At 48.4% G+C, this 6111-nt stretch overlaps 1 pseudogene; it reads left to right on the forward strand.

Annotated features, from left to right (window-relative positions):
• Positions 1 to 4303: 4303 nt before the first annotated feature.
• Positions 4304 to 6105, forward strand: LOC108298772 (annotated as a pseudogene).
• Positions 6106 to 6111: the final 6 nt, after the last annotated feature.

Raw genomic sequence — 6111 nt, forward strand, 5'->3', positions numbered from 1 at the left:
ATTCTACTGCTCCTAAAGGATGTATCTGCCTCTAGGGAATAAGCAGTTCTGATCCTATGGGGGTAAGTTTGTGAGATAGGAAGCATTCCATCTCAGTAGTATGTGTCAGAGGTCATCTGTCTGTCTATTTCTTGGCTATTGGATACTGTACCGTAGTTTTGTGGGCCAAAATACTATGTTATCGTTGTTGATTCAACTTATAGTACAACTTCATATGATACTGGGATATTTGGGGGTTGATAGGAAAAGAGGGGGAACACCTCCTTAATTGAGGTGCAAAAAGCACTAGATCTCTGAGTAAAGAGCCAAAATGGACAAACTAGCATGGACGGCGGCTGAGGTCAGATAGCTCCATCTGTGCTCGAGCTTCTCATGTTTCTTGGCTCATCTGGGACTTACTGTCTGAGCCGTCTACTGGGTGATCACTCATTGTCTTGGTGCTTTTTATGTCTCAGGAGGTGATTATCCAGGTTCTCACAGGGACGAAGGTTTGCTTGCTTGTGAAGCCAAGTACATGTGGCCTCTGCAGAGTGGTTCGATTTCTATTTTTGGCCTACCGAGAGTGAACGCCTCTCACCCTGGGAAGAGGGTGCTGCTGATTCAGGATGTCTTTGGTGCTTTCACAACTTTCCTTTGCCAGATCGTGTCTCATGCTTTCCGAGAATAAGGTAAGTGCACTGAACAGCAGTAACTTAAGCGTATCCTAAGAGTGACAGAGTGTGGCAGATGCACCTGAATGTTCAGAGCTAGGGAATCCAGGAGTGGCCAACTTGGGGATTTGTTCTTGTCTGTGAGGAACATCAGAGCCCCTGGCCTATGGAACATGGGCTACATGGGGGTATTGAGGCCCTTAGTTTTGGGTTAAATGAAGGTTGCCAGGTGGAAGTCCTTAAGAGGAGGATGCTACATGAAAGTGCTACATAAACTACATGTTGTTGGCAAGTGGTTGTGGCTTTCTTTCCCAGCTCTCCACCACTGGGCTGTGTTAACTTGTCCAGCCTTCTGCCCCTGGACTACAGGAAGGTGGATCTCTTGTTCAGCTCACCATCACTGGACTGTCTTTAAGGCAGTTCTGTCCAGCCTGTGGCTGATTGTTCTCCCTGTATGTAAGCCTCCAGTGTAACCGTGACTTGTTGGCTGGTTCTGGGTCTCTTCTTATGCTGGTTGAACATGGTATTTTCCCTATCAAACATGTCAATAGGGGTTCAGCACAATACAACAGCCACATCTTGGTGGCCAAAATGGAAGCCCAGAAACCTCATAGGAAAAGGCAGTACTCAGACACAAATGGGCCAAGGGGCTGACAGCATCTATGGCCTGTGTGGACTGATGCTGGGTGTATGGAAACTTGTGATCAGATATGTGTTATGACAGACTGTCAGTTTGGGGTGGGCTTTAAGTCTACACTCTCAAAGTAGACCCTAGGATGAGAATGTGAGGGATAAAGACATACAGCCAAGTAAAAGTCCACATAAAAATCCTTAAGTTGGTAGAGAAGGGTGAGGGTGAAGAGGTGAGCAAAAGTGATACTAAGCATAATCCCATGTGTGGTAACTCTAGTCTGTTCCTTCCAAATGCTAAGAAATCAAAGCAGTTCTGAAAATGAGGGGCCATGGTGGTCATAAGTTTTTAAGTTTTGGGATACATCTGCAGAACATGCAGGTTTGTTACATAGGTACATGTGCCATGGTGGTTTGCTGCAACATCAACCCATCATCCACAGTAGGTATTTCTCCTAATGCTATCCCTCCCCTAGTCCCACACCCTCAACAGACCCCAGTGTGTGTGATGTTCCTAAGACAATCCTGAGCAAAAAGAACAAAGTTGGAGGCATCAAGCTACCTGACTTCAAACTTCTGCAAGGCTAAAAATTTTGGTATTGTTGTCAAAACACACATAGACCAATGAAACAGAACAGAGGCCTCAGAAATAACACAACACATCTACAACCATCTGATGTTGGACAAACCTGACAAAAGCAATGGGGAAAGGAATCCCTATTGAATGGTGTTGGGAAAACTGGCTAGCCACATGCAGAGAACTGGACCCCTTCCTTACACATCATACAAAAATTATCTCAAGAATAAAGGCTGTCATGAATTTAAAGTGAGACCAAGCAATGTGGTTTCAGTGTGAACTTCCCAGAACCTGAGTCATGTAAAACAAATGAAGAAAACATTCTCAGGAAAAATTAGTGGAAAAGGGGAGGCAGGACAGAGGTTGGTAAGAAGCCAAGGCTGTGATCTCTAGCAAAGCTCACACAATCTATAGGCTCTGCAGACTCCTTGGATCCCTCGAGGCAGCACACGACTGCAGGATACACCTCGGCTGTGTCTCTTCATACTGACAGCCATTTGTTAGTAACCGACCTGGTTTGGAAGGTCTGCCATGGGCGATTCTGGCTGCATATGTGTGTGCAGACAAACGGGCCTAAGAATCGAAGGGCGGGACTGCAAAGCAGCTGCAGGTGCTGCTGTTTGAAGTCACACGGAAGCTAGGGCTGAGAAGGGAAATGGCAAAAAGGATTCAGAAAATGTGGGCATGGCTTAAACATGGTTGAGCAGTAACGCCATACTTAGGAAGAAAAGAACAGTAGTAGGTGGCAGGTAGAGCACTCTTCCCTTTTTAACAGTTCAATAGTTTCTAGAACAGGTGGTTTCTAGTCACGTGGATGAGTTCTTCAGTGGTAATTCTGAAATTTTGGTGCACCTGTCATCTAAGCAGTATAAACCATACCCAATGTGTAGGCTTTTATCCCTCACCCCCTTCCCTCGGGTCCCCAAAGTCCGTTATTCTTATCCTCTGCAACATGCCTGCCTGTCCTCAGAACATCCCACAGCTTACAGGCTTATCTTTGGGCTTTATTCCAAGAACAAGACAACTTTCAAAATGGCCTTGTGAGAATGTTTGCTTTGGTTCCAAGGCCCAGTAGGGAAGATAGATAGTGATGTGGAAATTCCTAGGCTAGGAATTACCTCGCTAGGTTAAATCTTAGCGAGCGCCTGGCTAAGTGACTTAGTAACTAGCCGCTTATTAAATGCATTTTGAGTGGATGAATGGTGCATCATAGTCCAGTGGAACACACCTTAACATACTCTTGAGTAAAAAGGCATGTGTTACTCAGGGTCGTAGTTGGTGGTCAAGCCAACACTGAGCCCTAGATCTCACTTATTCAGTCGGCAAGCATACTCAGTGTGTGCCACATCCCGGGAACTGGGTTGTGCTGGGCTGGACACAGGGGCTACTAGCAGGCTCCAGGCAGCGGGTTTTGTTCCCTCCTCTGCCACATTCTCTCAGGCAGTACTGGAGTCTTTTTTGGAACTGGCTGCTCCAGGTCTCTGTTCAAGGGCTTCTGCCTCCATGTCAGTGTTGTGAAATTTTCTCCAGAGGTGGCCCGGAGGCCAAGCAGGTGTGGCAGTTCTGCAGCAGACGCATCTGCTACAAAAGTCGAAGATGACTCCTTTCCCCATTGGGTCCTGCTCGTCATCCCTGTGACTGCCTTTGGCTTGGGGACATGGCAGGTAAAGACTGGCACCTGGTGGGGTAACTCTGGGCCCTTGACCCTGCTGCCATCTGCTTGGGCTTATGCTCTGTCATTGTAGGTCCAGCGTCGGAAGTGGAAGCCGAACCTGATTGCAGAGTTGGAGTCCAGAGTTCTGGCTGAGCCTGTTCCTCTGCCTGCAGAATAAGTGTGTGGTTGTGCCCCTGGGGCTGATCTCACTTGAGTTCAACAGTGGAGCCCTGGCTTCTGCTGGGCAGCCTGCCCCTCTTGGCAGGACTTTTAGTCACTTCCTTGACCTCAGATGAGAGCTCTCAGTATCAGTCATCCTGTTGGGCTTGTTGTTGACATGTGACTGCCCTTGTGAAGGTACCTGAGCCCACCTCCTGACGTATGGAGGAAAGTCTTATTTGGGGTCCTGCGTGTCACTCTTTTTTCAGCAGGTGTTGTGAACTTATCCTCCACGGGGCCCAAGGCCCTGTCGTTCTCACTGCGAGGGTGGTCTTTTGAAAAAGTGCCCGAAATGATTTGACTGCCCTCTCCCTAGAGTATTCCCTCAGAGGCAGGTAAATCCAACCAAATGTTCCATCGAGCATAGCAAACAGTATGCCAGATTCGGCTTGGGGATGAGGTTTCGGCCCACACGTTTTAAAACATTTCACATGAAATATTCATGGAGTCGTCCAGATTTTTAGCTTCTGTCGTAGAGTTGGACTCTGGGAGTGCAGATCCACATTCCCACATGGCATCAAAGGGCCAGTTTCCCTTTAGAGAGGATGCCCTCTATCTTTCTCCTTTTCTTGTCTGGCCCTGTTGGGCTGTGTAGTCTGCCACCCTCATTAGGGGATTCGTTTTCCAGGCAAACCTTGCTCGGGCACTTCTTGTCTCCATGCAGCCCAATGGAACTGAAAAATCTGGAGTATAGGCCAGCGAAAGTCAGGGGGTGCTTTGATCACTCCAAGGAGCTGTATATGATGCCCCGGACTATGGTGGACCCTGCCTGAGAGGCCTGGGAGGCCGGCCGCATCTCCCCCTCAGCTGAGACTGGAGCCTATGTGGCCACTCCCATCCAGTGCACCCACCTAGGGTGAGCAGGGCATGTGGGAGCTGGCTGTCCTGGCAGAGGCAGTCAGGGTAAACTAATTTACATCACTACTTCCTTCACAGTCCCTAACCTGGGTAAGACCCTGGGAAACCCAAGATACCCAGAAAATTCGATTCCTTGCAGATTTTAAAATCCCTAATTGTGACATTGACTTAAACTTCTCAGCTAGCTCATTATGACTGAATAATTTCTGTATGTTGACCTCTCAAGCGGAAGGAGGGATTCATGAAATGGGGGCCCCTTCTCTGAAGAAACTCTCTAGTGGCCCACACATTAGATGATGGCGGGGTATAAGGAGGGGCCAAGGAGAGGAACTTGAGAAAGGATCCCAGCCCTACCTTCAGGGAGTGGAGTCAGGGATGGCTCCCTTGGGGGCTATTTGGAAGTTAAGAGGCTATTTGGGAGTTAAGAGTTAAGGAAGAACATTCCAGGCAAAGCAAATGATAGGTACAGGAGCACCCGTGTGATTCATTGAGGAACTGGAGGATTAATGTACAAATGAAAATACCTGGGGCTCTAGTTAGCCCATGGGTTCCTGTTTTGTGGCCGGGATGGGTCGGTCCCAAATGCTCTGTCTCCAGCAGGCTGGGATGCCAGGGCTTCTCCTCACCGCTGCCCCTTTTATGAGGGATTGGAGGCAGCCATTCCTAGTTCAGGGAAGAGGTGTGGGGTCTCAGCTCTGGCATTGTAGTGGGTAAAGCACAAGGAAAGAAGCAGAGATAGAGGGGAAAGCCATGTTGGTAAAAAGGTGGTGAGGTGGCAGGGAAGCTTTTATTAACCAAGGGGCCTCAAGAGAGGAAGACTGTGTGTGGGACTGCCAGCACTCCACTGAATCAGTCCTGTTTTAAAAGACTTCCTTGGTGCTAGTTGTTTCTATGGGTGCCTGAGTAACCGTGAGTGACCGTTTTTATTCAGAAACCCTTTCCACCTGGTAAATAGAGGGTTGGTTCCCCGGAAGAAAGTGAATCCTGAAACCTGGCAGAAAGGCCAGGTAAAGGACATGGACACTTCCTGCTTTAGGGAAGGCTCTGGGAGTCAGCCAGGCTCCATGGTCTCTCACATTCCTTTATAGATTGAGGGAGAAATGGACCTCGTTGGAATGGTGAGGCTGACAAAAACCAGTTAAGTCTTTTGTCCCCGAGAACAATCCAGAAAGGAACCACTGGCATTACGGGGACCTGGAGGCTATGACCAGAATCACAGGCGCAGAGCCCATCTTCATTGATGTTGACTTCAGTACGTCGTGACCAGCTCACCCCAGAACAAGTAGCTTTTGTGAATACGGTCCTTCCTCCTCATAACCCTCATTACTCAGTCTGTTGTGGCATACATTCTCGCACGTGTATATGGGGCAGGTGGCAATTCAGCAAAGGGAACCTAGCTAGGCAAGTACTGAGTGGTCAAGGCCAAGATAAAGGCCACACAGGATTTCCAATTAAAATGACAGCCACTAGGAAGTAGTGCAGAGGCTGGCAGGCAGCAGACGGTGGACTTGAGTCCACAGTCT

This window comes from Cebus imitator, unplaced genomic scaffold (assembly GCF_001604975.1).
Source record: "Cebus imitator isolate Cc_AM_T3 unplaced genomic scaffold, Cebus_imitator-1.0 Scaffold1076, whole genome shotgun sequence".
In the NCBI taxonomy this organism is placed as follows: Eukaryota; Metazoa; Chordata; class Mammalia; order Primates; family Cebidae; genus Cebus; species Cebus imitator.